Below are 15,349 nucleotides of genomic sequence, written 5' to 3'. Positions count from 1 at the left end.
ATCACACACACACTACAGATATCACACACACACATATTACAGATATCACACACATACTAGTTATCACACACACAATACAGATATCACACACACACATCATACTACAGATATCACACACACACATACTACAGATATCACACACACACTACAGATATCACACACACATCATATTACAGATATCACACACATACTAGTTATCACACACACTAGTTATCACACACACACACATCATACTACAGATATCACACACAAACATACTACAGTTATCACACACACACACACACACACACACTACAGATATCTCACACACACACACACACACACACACACACACACACCAGAGATACCAGTTCATATACACAACTCAAAATCTCCTCTCTGGTACAGATGTAAGCCGGCTGCAGCTCCTCAGCTTCTCCTGACTAAAGCGGCTCTGTCCCGCACCTCCCCCCTGCTCTCGCCTTCTGTCCCAGGGTTATTTTGGCATTCTCTTAAATACGATCTCATTCAGACGTACATGAGATGTATGAGGGGGGAAAAATACAGACTGAGAAGCTGTCTCATCGTGATGACTGGAGCTGCTTCCTGTCTCTCACGTGCCCCGGCTGCCCCCTTCCCCTAGATACGCCTCGGACTGTTGCCGTGCAGGAGGAATCTCCTGCACTGCAACATGGTGTTGGGTGCCAGCACAGCCCGCACAGTGGTCTATCCAGCACAGCCCGCACAGTGGTCTATCCAGCACAGCCCGCACAGTGGTCTATCCAGCACAGCCCGCACAGTGGTCTATCCAGCACAGCCCGCACAGTGGTCTATCCAGCACAGCCCGCACAGTGGTCTATCCAGCACAGCCCGCACAGTGGTCTATCCAGCACAGCCCGCACAGTGGTCTATCCAGCACAGCCCGCACAGTGGTCTATCCAGCACAGCCCGCACAGTGGTCTATCCAGCACAGCCCGCACAGTGGTCTATCCAGCACAGCCCGCACAGTGGTCTATCCAGCACAGCCCGCACAGTGGTATATCCAGCACAGCCCGCACAGTGGTATATACAGCACAGCCCGCATCTCTCGCCCCCCCCCCCCGAGAATGCCCCCACAGTCCAGGAAAAAAAAAACAAAACACTCTCCTTACCTTTCCTCTTGCCAGCGTTGCTTCCTGCTCCGGTCTCAGGCTCGGCTGCAGTCTGCCCGGGACACAGCAGGTGCGCGATGATATGACGTCATCGCGCACCCGCAGTGTCAGAGGCAGAGCGGGGAATGATGGGAGAGGGAGCATCTGTAGACGCTCTCTCCTCCGTCATTCCATTCAACTGTACCGGCGTCATAGACGCCGGTATAGTTGAATGCGACGGCAGGGGGGGGTGAGTCGGCGGCGGGGGGAGGCGGATCGAGCGGCCCATGACTGGCACCGGCTCTTCTGGCATTTGCCAGAAGTGCCCGATGGCCCGTCCGGCCCTGCTCTGGCCTGCCGGCCCCGGGCCCCTGACCTGCCAGCCCCGGGCCCCTGACCTGCTGGGCCAGGTCGCAATGGCGACCGCTGCAACCGCGGTAGTTACGCCCCTGTCCATACTGTACAATGGCCACACATAGTGCTCCATACTGTACAATGGCCACACATAGTGCTCTATACTGTACAATGGCCACACATGATGCTCCATACTGTACAATGGCCACACATGATATTGCCTACAGTATAATGGCCACACATAGTTACTCCTACACACGCGGCTGAGCTCCGTACACATTGCACATGCGGCTCCCCTCCGTACACCTCATACACACGCGGCTCCGGTCCGTACACATCGTACACACCCGGCTCCGCTCCATATACCTCATACACACACGGCTCCGCTCCGTACACCTCATACACACCCGGCTCCGCTCCGTACACCTCGTACACACCCGGCTCCGCTCCGTACACCTTGTACACACCTGGCTCCGCTCCGTACACCTCGTACACACCCGGCTCCGCTCCGTACACCTCGTACACACCCGGCTCCGCTCCGTACGCCTCGTACACACACGGATCCGCTCCGTACACCTCGTACACACACGGCTCCGCTCCGTACACCTCGTACACACACGGCTCTGCTCCATATACCTTATACACACACGCTCCGCTCCATATACCTCATACACACACGGCTCCGCTCCGTACACCTCGTACACACCCGGCTCCGCTCCGTACACCTCGTACACACCCGGCTCCGCTCCGTACACCTCATACACACCAAGCTCCGCCTTGTACACCTCATACACACACGGCTCCGCTCCGTACACCTCATACACACACGGCTCCGCTCTGTACACCTCATACACACACTGCTCTGCTACATCCACACAAACCCCTCCTGACCTCGCACAAAAGCTTACCCTCCTCCAGCACGATGACAACCAGCACTGCACTACTGTCCTGCACTACACGGAAGCCCTTGATCATGTGACTCCGACTCCTATCCTCCTGTGACCTCATCACAGGTCCTGTGCGCACAGAGCAGCTGCAGCCATAGTTGTGGTGTGCGGCTCTCTGCGGTGGAGGGGCTCTGCTGCGGGACAAGTGCAGTCCGACCCGTGATCGCACATGCACTGAGAGAGTGCACGCGCACCAGGGCCTGTAAAGAAGATTTATTTAAAGGGCCGGCGGCCCATTTTGTAGCTCAGAGTTCTTAGGGGCCCGCCCAATCTGCTGTACTGGGCGGGCCCCTAAGCACTGTGGGCCCCGTCGCAATTGCGACCCCTGCGACCGCGGTAGTTACGCCCCTGGTAACAAAGATAGAGTAGAGATGCTAAAAGAAACAGGAAAAAGAAAAAGATGTCATAAATATAGATCTAGATATGTAGGTAATAAAAATGATGGAGTGTTTTTTTCAACTATGTACAGCCCATTTTTAAAAAATATTACTAACATCATTAAAAACTGATTATCTATATTATATCAGGACAAAAAATTGGAGAAAATTCTGACAAATCCTGTGAAATTTATTGCCAAAAAAGCCTCTACTCTGGGGGATATTCTGTCCCCCAGCCTCTATCTTAGTGATAATAAAAAAATAAAAAAGATAATTGGCTCAGTACTAGTGTTGAGCGATACCGTCCGATACTTGAAAGTATCGGTATCGGAAAGTATCGGCCGATACCGGCAAAGTATCGGATCTAATCCGATACCGATACCCGATACCAATACAAGTCAATGGGACTCAAGTATCGGACGGTATCCCTGATGGTTCCCAGGGTCTGAAGGAGAGGAAACTCTCCTTCAGGCCCTGGGATCCATATTAATGTGTAAAATAAAGAATTAAAATAAAAAATATTGCTATACTCACCTCTCCGACGCAGCCTGGACCTCACCGAGGGAACCGGCAGCGTTCTTTGCTTAAAATGCGCGCGTTTACTTCCTTCCGTGACGTCATGGCTTGTGATTGGTCGCGTGCCGCCCATGTGGCCGCGACGCGACCAATCACAGCAAGCCGTGACGTAATTTTCAGGTCCTCAATGCCTAATTCTAGGCATTCAGGATTTTAAAATTACGTTCCGGCTTGTGATTGGTCGCGTCGCGGTCACATGGGCGACGCGACCAATCACAAGCCGTGACGTCACGGGAGGCAGGAAACGCGCGCATTTTAAAATTACGTCACGGCTTGTGATTGGTTGCGTGCCGCCCATGTGACCGCGACGCGACCAATCACAGCAAGCCGTGACGTAATTTTCAGGTCCTGAATGCAGAATTAGGCATTCAGGACTTGAAATTACGTCACGGCTTGCTGTGATTGGTCGCGTCGCGGTCACATGGGCGGCACGCGACCAATCACAAGCCGTGACGTCACGGAAGGAAGTAAACGCGCGCATTTTAAGCAAAGAACGCTGCCGGTTCCCTCGGTGAGGTCCAGGCTGCGTCGGAGAGGTGAGTATAGCAATATTTTTTATTTTAATTCTTTATTTTACACATTAATGTTGTTTCGATACCGATACCCGATACCACAAAAGTATCGGATCTCGGTATCGGAATTCCGATACCCGCAAGTATCGGCCGATACCCGATACTTGCGGTATCGGAATGCTCAACACTACTCAGTACCAGAGGATCATACAAATGCGGCCACAGTGTATGAACTTGTTGCAAGTTTATGGAAAACACTAAAACTTTTGTCTCTTGTGCTAATAAAAAAGAGTATATGATTAATTCATATATAAACTGCAACACAAGTAATGTGGTGTACACTGTGCGATGCGTTCTGTGTGACCCTCAGTATGTCGGCTGCACAGGAGGTCCGTTAAAAATCAGGATAAGGCTTCACCTCTCAGATGCTACTAGTAAAATCATTAATAAAAGTTCAGCAATTTCAAGACGTATGAGAGGCGCATAAAATACGCATTGCACACGGACCAATGATTCTCTATGGCCCAGCTCCTATCTGCCGTATTTTACTGATCCGTATTATACGGTCTTGTACGGCCGTAGAAAATCACAGCATGCTGCATTTGTCAGCGTATTGCGCAAAAAATACGCCAATGCAAGTCTGTGGGGGCGAGAAAAATACGGATTACACACGGACCAGCAGTGTGACTTGTGAGAAATACGCCAGACATCTCCAGGTGTCAGGAATTGTGCCAAGCCCTCAATCAGGAAGCTCAGACATGCTAATTAGCTGAAAAAGCCAGACAGACATCCCGGAAGTCTGGCGCTCGCCTCCACGGAGTTGCAAGCAGCATGGCATCCATAATTAATGTGGATATGCTCCTCATCCTCGTCCAAGAAAGGCCTGAAATATGGGACCAGCGGGATCCCAACTATTCAAACCGGGCCAGCAAAGAGGCAGCTTGGAGGACCATCTGTGGGATCCTATTCCCAGATTTTGACCAACGCACACGTGCGGTGCAGACACAACTTTGTAAGTACACTCATGTTGCGACATTAATTAACCTTGAAAAATGCTTTACCTACATGATTTCATGAAGATTATTTTTTGGCTTAGTCTGGTATTTATTGTTTTTGTATTTTTGAGCAAAAACAAAGATGCTGAACATGAGAAAGGGTTTCCGTACAGAGATAATATAGATGTTGCGTAGGGTGCTATTTTTGGGAACGCCAGACTGGTACAGAGGGGAGTGGACCCTGTCCTTGTGTTGTTTCATTTTATTGTGTATAATGTTTTTGGGGTTTTAAGCTATTTTAACTTTAGGAACTTCATTTAAAGGGAACCTGTCACCTGAATTTGGCGGGACCAGTTTTGGGTCATATGGGCGGGGTTTTCGAGTGTTTGATTCACCCTTTCCTTACCCGCTGGCTGCATGCTGGCCGCAATATTGGATTGAAGTTCAATCTCTGTCCTCCGGAGTACACGCCTGCGCAAGGCAACATTGCCTTGTGCTGGCGTGTACTCCGGAGGACAGAGAATGAACTTCAATCCAATATTGCAACCAGCATGCAGCCAGCGGGTAAGGAAAGGGTGAATCAAACACCCGAAAACCCCGCCCATATGACCCAAAACTGGTCCCGCCAAATTCAGGTGACAGGTTCCCTTTAAGAAGGCATTTTATTAGCCTCGTTAAAATCTGATCAATCAATGCCAACTGTTTTAAGCAATGTGCAGAATGAGCTTATAGAATATTTATTACCATGTCATTGCAGTGGAAGATGTTATGACACGATGGCACAGCATCAGGGACCAATATCGCCGGGAAAGGCAGCAGCAGGCAAGGATTGGGTCAGCAGCTCCAACAAAAAAGAGAAAGTATATATACTATGATCGGCTTTCCTTTTTGGATCCCAGTATGGATCTAAGACTGTAAGTAAAAACCTCACAACACAATAAACATATGTTAGCAATTGACTCAACTCTTAATTAGGGGTATTAATTTTAATAATTTCACAACAGAACACAGTCCAACCTCACTGAGAGGGAGACCGGGTCGGACTCGGAGGTTGTGATTGATCCGGTTTAGAAGAAGAGGTGGCAGGCCCATCTTTGGCCTCTTCTACCTCCATCCTTCCTGGACCATCGGCTTCCGCATCCCAAGATCCAGCAACAAGTGTCCAAGTTGCAGCACCACCACCCTCAGCAGCACCAGATCCTGTGAGCCAGGAAGAGCATGGACACAGCAGCAGGCCTACTGTCCCACTGGTGTCCTCCCCACAGGCAGCTGTGCCTTTACGCAGAGGCCGCAGAAGGAGAGAGCTGCAAGACAGTAGCAGGAATGTGGATGCTGGGGTCCTTAATTATTTGGCCAGGGCAACCACGGATGATGGTGAGAAGGCCTTTGCTCACAGCCTGGCCCGGTACCTCCGTCCCCTTCCCCGTGAGGTGAGGCTACGTGTGAGAGGGTGTATTCAAATTCTGATTGATTTATGCACCTTCCCAAATAAACCCCTATGAGGTTTTTGAAATTATTGAGAGAAGGCAGCTTTCACCACATAACCTCTTGCGCCTTCCACGAACTCAACAGGTGCATGGTCAATCAGGATTTGAAGCACCTCCTCCACGTGTGCCTACACCTCAACCCCTCCCCACTCAAAATCAACCAAGGCCAGCACCGTACCATATGGCAGCCTACAACCAACCTTCCCAATATGCCCACTTTTCCAGACCCAGTGCTGTAGGCTGGTCCCAACCTGGGTTTGGACGACATGGCCATATTGGGGGTGGCTATGAGTCCAGGCAATATTTTCAGCAGCATGAGGGCCAGAGTCAAATCCCTTATGGCCAATACTCAACTGGCCAGTATGATCAAGGCCTGTATTTGGATCCGCCACACACAGCATCCACACAGGGTGAAGGACAATTGGCCCAACAAAGGCCACCTGAGCAGGACCCTGAGCTTCCGCCATCACCTCCACCAACGTACAGAAATCTGTAACCAAAAGTTTTTCGTGTTTATATTTGTGCCGCCTAACCATGTTTTGGTTAACTTTGTGCTGTAATAGCACTTTGTTCTGTTGTTCGTAAAAAAAAAAAAAAAATACAAAGCCATATGAAACAAATATGGTTTAAAGTTAACAACAAAAGGCTTTTGCTATAAGTAAAAAATGTAGTCAAAAGCCAATTGACGTCTGTGGGACAATCATTCTTACATCACACATATGCTATTTTCGTAAACATCTGGTAATTAAGTAAATACAACACACAGAGTACAGTTTCTATAGAAAAATGATATTTTATGGTGATAATATATTTTGAAAATAATAAAATCACAACTGAGAAACAGCATAATCTTGCCAGGGAGTAGCACCCTGAGGAGAAACAAAATAATTTGTGAAAATATCTCTCACTTTTATTCCAGAAAGGGGATAGCGCGGAGGAGGGCCATGTGGTGTAGGCCTACTCACATTGGGCAACATTTCTTCACCAATAGCAGATGAGGGGCAATCATGAAGTCTAGTAAAATTGTGCAAAACAACACACGCTTTAATTACTTCATTAATAGTAGCCTCACTCAGCTGAATGGCAGACTGGAGGAGATGCCATTTGGCACACACAATCCCAAAGGCACACTCCATCAGTCTACGTGCCCTGGAAAGCCTCAAATTAAAAAGACGCAGCCGGTGATCCAGGTTGCGCCTGGGATAAGGCCTCATGACATTCCTTTTCAATTGGAAGGCCTCATCTCCCACAAGAACATATGGCACTGCTTCAGCATGGGAGCCTGGGAGTTGTTGTGGTGGTAGGAGGACAAACTGGTTTTCACGTAGCCGCTGACCCATAATGGACAAATTGAACACCCTTGATCCTGTACGCTCATAGGCCCCAATGTCTACAATTATAAACCTGTAGTTACTGTCAACTACAGCTAACAGAACTACAGAGAAAAACTGCTTATAATTGTAGAATTGGGAGCCAGAGTTCGGCGGCTTACGCACCCTGATATGTTTCCCATCCAGAGCTCCAATGCAGTGTGGGAAGTCACAAGTGTCATTGAACCCAAGGGCTATTTTGAGCCAATCAGCCATTTTTGGCTCAGGCATGACAAGTTCATGTAGTTTTGCCCATATTTCACTACATGTTGAGTGCACAATGCCAGAAATCGTGGACCGCCCATTGAGAAACTCAAGGTGTAGTCCTGCATAAGACAATCCAGTTGACAGGAAGCTGAAAGGACAGAACCACACGGCCAAACCCTTATTGAAGGCTGGCTGTCTCATCAGGTATTGCACCTGTGCATTTGCTATTTCATTTGGGTCCGCTGCATCCTGCTTGTGCATTAGTATTGAGGCCTATTCAGACAGGTAAGCATCTCTGCCTGTTTTTGGTGTTTTTTCTTGGATTGTTCCTTTTTTGGTGTAGTCCTGCATAAGACAATCCAGTTGACAGGAAGCTGAAAGGACAGAAAAATTCATATTAGTTAGGTAACAATAGTTTAGACAAAACATGAAAAAGCACAAGTATGTTGTTTAATAAAAAAACACAGGAATATCAATGAAATTAATCTATATTTACCTAGGGTACATAAGTAGAACATTAAAAATACATATTTATATTGTGGTTTTGTCCTAATTAACACATATATTTTCAAATAGCTGCTAGCAAACAACCCTGAAAAAAAACATCATCAACTTACAGTATGTGAGGATGTTGAATGCATACCGTAAGGTAAGGAGAAGATGCTCCTCTGTGGATATGCTTTTTCGCATCCTGGTGTCCTGATACGTGAGTCCTGGACGTACTGTCTCCAAAAAGATATCAAATGTTGGTATTGTCATTCGACAGTATAGGTAGAACTTATCAGGATGTGCCCGCAGAGCTGTATAGAGCCTCTGAAAATGGCCTTTAGTGAGGCGTTGGGTCAAAAGAGGATGCACCCACAATCTTCTTCTCCTCCTTCGCGGATCAACAATCACAGGGTATGGCTGCCCAAACCGACGCAACAAGACCCAGTTAAACATAACCTGCTGAGTTGGGGTGAAGTGCAGTAGGTCAGACATGGTGCAAACGTTACCACAACACACCAACAGATGCATAACCACAAAATGGGCATATGGGAGGGTGCCACCTGTTGTAGAGGGCTTAAATAGGGTTGATGATGCTGATTTAAATTAATTTCAGGTTACAAAACCGTTAAATGTCCATTTTGTCAGGTTGCATGGAAAAAATGCAGTACGGATGTCATGCGGATTACATACGCAACATTACATGCGCAAAATACGCGACCACACCTTGCCAACGGATTACATACAGATCACTATTTCTGGATATTTTCTGCGTATTACGGCCGTAAAAAAACGAACCGTATTTCCCTATGCTGAGTGTGACGCCGGCCTAAGGGGTAAGATTTCTCCTTGTGGAGAGTGACATACCAGCTCTGGCTCATCAAGGTAAGGAGGCTTATTCGCCATGCAATGCTCCTCTGGGAAACTTAACCCCTTCGTTTTCGTTTTTCGCTCCCCTCCTTCACAGAGCCATAACTTTTTTTATTTTTCTGACAATATGGCCATGTGAGGGCTTATTTTTTGCGGGACGAGCTGTAGTTTTGAACAACATCATTGGTTTTAGCATGTCATGTACTAGAAAACGGGAAAAATCTTCCAAGTGCCGTGAAATTGCAAAAAAAGTGCAATCCCACACTATTTTTTAGCTTAGGTTTCTTGCTAGGTTCACTAAATGCTAAAACTTATCTTCCATTTTGACTCTTCAGGTCATTAAAAGTTGTGAAAAAAAATTCCAAACTGCTTAAAAAAATAATAAAAAAATTGCACCATTTTCCGATACCCATAGCGTCTCCATTTTTCGTGATCTGGTGTCGGGTGAGGGCTTATTTTTTGCACGCCGAGCTGGTGTTTTCAATGATACCATTTTGGTGCTGATACGTTCTTTTGATCGCCCGTTATTGCATTTTAATGCATTTTCACGGTGACAAAAAACGTAATTCTGGAGTTTCTAATTTTTTTCTCGCTACGCCGTTTAGCGATCAGTTTAATCCTTTTTTTATTGATAGATCGGGCAATTCTGAACGCGGTGATACCAAATATGTGTATGTTTGATTTTTTTTATTGTTTTATTTTGAATGGGGTGAAAGGGGGGATTTAAGCTTTTACTTTTTTTTCATATTTTTTAAAACATTTTTTTTATACTTTTGCCATGCTTCAATAACCTTCATGGGAGGCTAGAAGCTGGCATAGCCTGATCAGCTCTGCTACATAGGAGCGAAGCTCAGATTGCTCCTATGTAGTAGAATTACAGTCTTGCTATGAGCGCCGACCACAGGGTGGTGCTCATAGCTATCCAGCATCAACAACCATAGAGGTCTCTAGGAGACCTCTGGTTGTTATGGCAACACATCGCTAACTCCCGATCACATGATGGGGTCAGCGATGCGCGCATTTCCGGCCGGAGGCCGGAAGCGCTAGTTAAATGCCGCTGTCAGCATTTGACAGCGGCATTTAACTAGTTAATAGCGGCGGGTGAATCTCGATTCCACCCGCCGCTATTGCGGGCAGCTGTTCAAAACAGGGGATCTGACCTCGGACGTACTATCCCGTCTGAGGTCAGAAAGGGGTTAATATGCAAACTGCCTCTTCAGAGAAAAAGAGGACTTGAACTCTATAGCGCCACCTGTTGGAAGTAGCGATCCTACAAGTCACAATCAACCCTTTAACGAGTCCTAGCCAAATCAGTCAGTTCTCATGCTTCGCTCTGGTGAGGGATCACTCGTAGGATCGCTACTTCCAACAGGTGGCGCTATAGAGTTCAAGTCCTCTTTTTCTCTCAAGAGGCAATTTGCACAGCAATTTCAAAACATTTTATTAATAGTCATGGGGGGATGTGTCTGCTTTTGAGGTATCAGCTATAGAAAAGGTCAAAATTCCAGCCAGAGGTGGGGATATTAAAAGAAAACTGATAAGCCGGCAAACATGGTGGATTTATCAACTAAACACCAGGGTCCCGCATGGCATCAATTTCAGATAGGATCTGATTTACCATTATGAATAGAGAATCACATATTTGATGTAATATATGATCCTGGCCTGTAAGGGGTTAATCCCCTATCAGGTTTCTCTGCACAGCTGTCCCTATTAGGTAGCCGGATCTGGTGGGTTGGTGTTGAATTGTGAACTAGTTTAAAATGTTCAGTCTACTGTTAGATCCTTGCCATAAGATGCACACGTTTTTGCGTTGAAAGTAACGCATATGTTTTTAATGTCTGGACTATGGCTTAATTGTTTTAATGTTATTTGAAGCTATGGAATAAAAGAAAATGGATTTTATGGGCTTACAGCGCTGGACTTATTCCTTTCAAGTTCTGAAAAACTTGCTGCACAGCAGTATCCGCGCACTCTGGGAAGTGGTGAGCAGACACTAAACTTTTTTTAACATACAAACTCCTTGCAGATGTTTTCCATGGTGAGTTTTCAATTCAGAACCCCAGCGCTGCAAAGAAACAGTGCTGCCACTGAGCCATAGTGCTGCCCTGTATGTTATGTCTTTGTACTGTCCATATGCACAACGGACACCATACTGACCCAATATTAACATATATGACAGCGCATGTCAGCAACAGCAATTTTCCAGCGGGACCTAAGGCCAGTTTGAAAAAGTCCATATCATGTACTGGTCTGGTTCGTTTTATGCACTAGTACAATGTACATGTGCCATTTAAAGTTTGGTCACCCCTGGTCAAAATTACTATTACTGAGAACAGTTAAGCAAGTTGAAGATGAAATGATCTCTAAAAGGCCTAAAGTTATAGGTGACACATTTAATTTGAGTATTAGGCAAAAAATATATATTTTCATCTTGTACATTTTAAAAGCTACAAAAAGGAAAATGGGCCGATGCAAAAGTTTGTGCATCCTGCATGGTTAGAACCTAATAACACCACCTTTTGAAAGTATCAAAGCTTGTAAATGCTTTTTGTAGCCAGCCAAGAGTCCTTCAATTCTTGTTTGAGGGATTTTCATACAGTCTTCCTGGGAATATTCTTCCAATTCTGTGAGATTCCTGGGTCGTCTTGCATGCACTGCTATTTTGAGGTCTAGCCACAGATTTTCAATGATGTTCAGATCAGGGGACTGTGAGGGCCATTGTAAAATCTTCAGCTGGTGCCTTTTGAGGTAGTCTGTTGTGGGTTTGATCATTATCCATTTGTAGAAGCTCTCCTCTTTTCAACTTCAGATTTTTTACAGATGGTATTATCATATAATCATAGAATGTTAGAGTTGGAAGGGACCTCAAGGGTCATCATGTCCAACCTCCTGCTCAATGCAGGATTTATTAAACCATCTCAGATAGATGTCTGTCCAGCCTGTTTGAAGACTTGCATTGAAGGAGAACTCACCCCTTCTCTTGGCAGCCTGTTCCACTCACTGATCGCGCTCACTGTCAAAAAAATTTTTCTAATATCTAATCTGTATCTTCTCCCTTTATGCTTGCATCAGGCTTCTTTAGATGTTCTTTTGCATACTTTTGATGCTGAATTTTATGATGAGGACACAGGAGAGGTTTTCTTTTGATGACTCTTTCCATGAAAGCCATATTTCTGCAGGTAAGGAAACGTACGGCTGACTAGGGCACTCAGACCAAGACAGACACTTGTTTTAGAGAGAAAAGAAACTTCTTTACTTCGATATTATCTCCTCAGAAACTATATAACAATTTTGACATCATGCATGCCTGTTCCTATTATATGTACACTTTTACCCATGAAATCATGAGTCTGGTAATTCAATATTTAAAATACATTACATCTGTTATTAGTATTGTATTATAAAAGAAAAACCCTTCTAACACAACAAAAAAAATCAAGTTTTCACATTTTGACAATTTTTACAGGGATAATACAAGGAGTAAAATAATCCTATACATCTTTTTAAAAATGCCTGACCTACAGAGATCAAATATTTTGACATTTCAATTTGCTATTTTTGGCAAAATAAAAAACAATGGATTCACAGCTAATACATTTACTGAAAACTGAGGGTTCCAATTACACTAAAAAGATGTCTAACAATCTGAGGTCTCCTAGGGCCTTGTATAAGTGCCCTCACCACAGAAACGGTTCATAGCCCTGTAGTAATAAACAGCCCATTTAATAACACACTGCACTCACAGACTTTTCATGTTGTTTTTTTAAAAGGGTCAAAAAACTATCCCTCTTAGTCATTTGTCATCAGACCAATCATTCTGTGTAGAACACCAACTTAAACTGACAGTGTCGTTGTTAGATATAACATCATCCCGCTGTGACAAGTGACGTGCCATATATTCCATAATGGTCTCCTCTTCCTCTCCATTAATACGCTTGCCAAAGGCTAATGAGGCCAATTGCGGCCTGTGTTTAATGGTATTATTGCCCATACGGTTGGTGCCAATGGTGGTATTGGTGCTTCTGCTAAAAATGGCTTATTTCGAAGGGTTGACATGAGAAAGCCTTTTCTTTGTATAAAGAACAAAGCAGTATGGCTAAAGTTTACAAAGCTGTATCTGAGGACTTCAGGTACAATTTCTTTTGATTGAGATGTTTGGCCATAAGGTCGTGCCATTTCTGTTGAAAAACAAAAACAGCATATCAGCACAAGCACCTCATACCAATGGTGAAGTATGGTGGTTGAACAATGATGATTTGGACTTGATTTGTAGCTAAAGGATCTGGACATTTTGCAGTTTTTGAGTTGACTATGCACTTTTCTTAACACCAAAGTATTCTAGAATCAAATGTGAGGCTACCAAAAAATAAAGTTTGACTTAAAATAGGTAATGAAACAAGAAAATAATCCAATAATCCCAAGCAAACCAGGAAATCTGCATGAAAATGGCTGAAAAAAAATCAGTGTGTTGCAATGGCCCAGTCAAAGTCAAGACCTCAAAAAAAAGTCTCCTGACTATATGGTAAAACTGGCCTGGCAATATGATTCTTCAGATAAGAAAGATTACACACATACCACACATATATAGCTTTTTTTTAGATAAGTGGTGACAAATTTTACATTTGTGAGGGAAAAAAACCTTTGCTTGTGTCACCATTTTCCGAGACTGGTAAGTCTCTCAATTTTCACCCTGAACTAACATTTTTACTGATATCATTTTGGGGTAGATATGATGCGTCGATCACCTGCATTTTATTGCAGTGTTGCAGCAGCCAAAAAAGTTCTGGTGTTTTGATTTGTTTTATCTCGTTACGCTGTTTACCGGATTAATTTATTTTATATTTTGATAGATCGGACTTTTATGTACCCAGCAGTACCAAATGTGTGTATTTTTAGTTTTATTTTTAAAGGGGCAAAAGGGGGGTGATTTGAACTTTTGTGTGTTTTTTTTCACATTCTTAATAACCCTTTTTTTTTACATTAATTACCGTATATACTCGAGTATAAGCCGAGATTTTCAGCCCAAATTTTTGGGCTGAAAGTGCCCCTCTCGGCTTACACTCGAGTCACGGTCGGCGGTGGGGTCGGCGGGTGAGGGGGAGAGAGCGTGTCGCATACTCACCTAGTCCCGGCGCTCCTGGCGCTCCCCCTGCCCGTCCCACGGTCTTCGGTGCCGCAGCTCGTCCCCTGTTCAGCGGTCACATGGTACCGCTCATTAGAGAAATGAATATGGACTCCACTCCCATAGGGGTGGAGCCGCAAATTCATTCCTCTAATGACGGTAACGGTGACCGCTGACAGAGGAAAAGGCTGCGGCACCCGACCAGCTGTCCGGCAGAAGGAGCCAGGGACACCGGGAGCAGGTAAGTATCTCATAGTCACCTGTCCACGTTCCACTGATCAGTCAGTGCAGAGAGACGCCGGGACGGGACGCTGAGGAGCTGCAAGCAAGAGAGGCGAGTATGTGTTTTTTTTTTTTATTGCAGCAGCAGCATTGTATATGGCACGGATTTATGTGGAGTATCTATGGGGCAACGGTGCAGAGCATTATATATATGGCACAGCTTTATGTGGAGCATCTATGGGGCCATAATCAAAGGTGCAGAGCATTATATATGGCACAGCTATCTATGGGGCCATAATCAAAGGTGCAGAGCATTATATATGGCACAGCTATCTATGGGGCCATAATCAAAGGGGCAGAGCATTGTATATGGCACAGCTATCTATGGGGCCATAATCAAAGGTGCAGAGCATTGTATATGGCACAGCTATCTATGGGGCCACAATCAAAGGTGCAGAGCATTGTATATGGCACAGCTATCTATGGGGCCATAATCAAAGGTGCAGAGCATTGTATATGGCACAGCTATCTATGGGGCCATAATCAAAGGGGCAGAGCATTGTATATGGCACAGCTATCTATGGGGCCATAATCAAAGGTGCAGAGCATTGTATATGGCAAAGCTATCTATGGGGCCATAATCAAAGGTGCAGAGCATTGTATATAGCACAGCTATCTATGGGGCCATAATCAAAGGTGCAGGGCATTGTAT

The 15,349-nt window shown here is 45.3% G+C and overlaps 1 protein-coding gene and 1 long non-coding RNA gene across 4 annotated transcripts in view; one reads left to right on the top strand and one right to left on the bottom strand.

Annotated features, from left to right (window-relative positions):
• Nucleotides 1-6,311, top strand: part of LOC143807547 (uncharacterized) — an 85,467-nt gene extending 79,156 nt beyond the window's left edge. The window contains exons 2-3 of the long non-coding RNA XR_013221761.1: nucleotides 5,628-5,784; nucleotides 5,875-6,311. This is a non-coding gene — a long non-coding RNA (uncharacterized LOC143807547). The remainder of the gene's footprint in view (nucleotides 1-5,627; nucleotides 5,785-5,874) is intronic.
• The window catches only part of AIG1 (androgen induced 1), a 494,204-nt gene that overhangs the window by 98,245 nt on the left and 380,610 nt on the right, over nucleotides 1-15,349 (bottom strand). The gene's annotated exons all lie outside the window — the stretch shown is intronic.

The sequence above is a fragment of the Ranitomeya variabilis genome, chromosome 2, assembly GCF_051348905.1.
Source record: "Ranitomeya variabilis isolate aRanVar5 chromosome 2, aRanVar5.hap1, whole genome shotgun sequence".
NCBI classification, from domain to species: domain Eukaryota; kingdom Metazoa; phylum Chordata; class Amphibia; order Anura; family Dendrobatidae; genus Ranitomeya; species Ranitomeya variabilis.
This window is presented reverse-complemented; position numbering and strand designations above follow the sequence as displayed.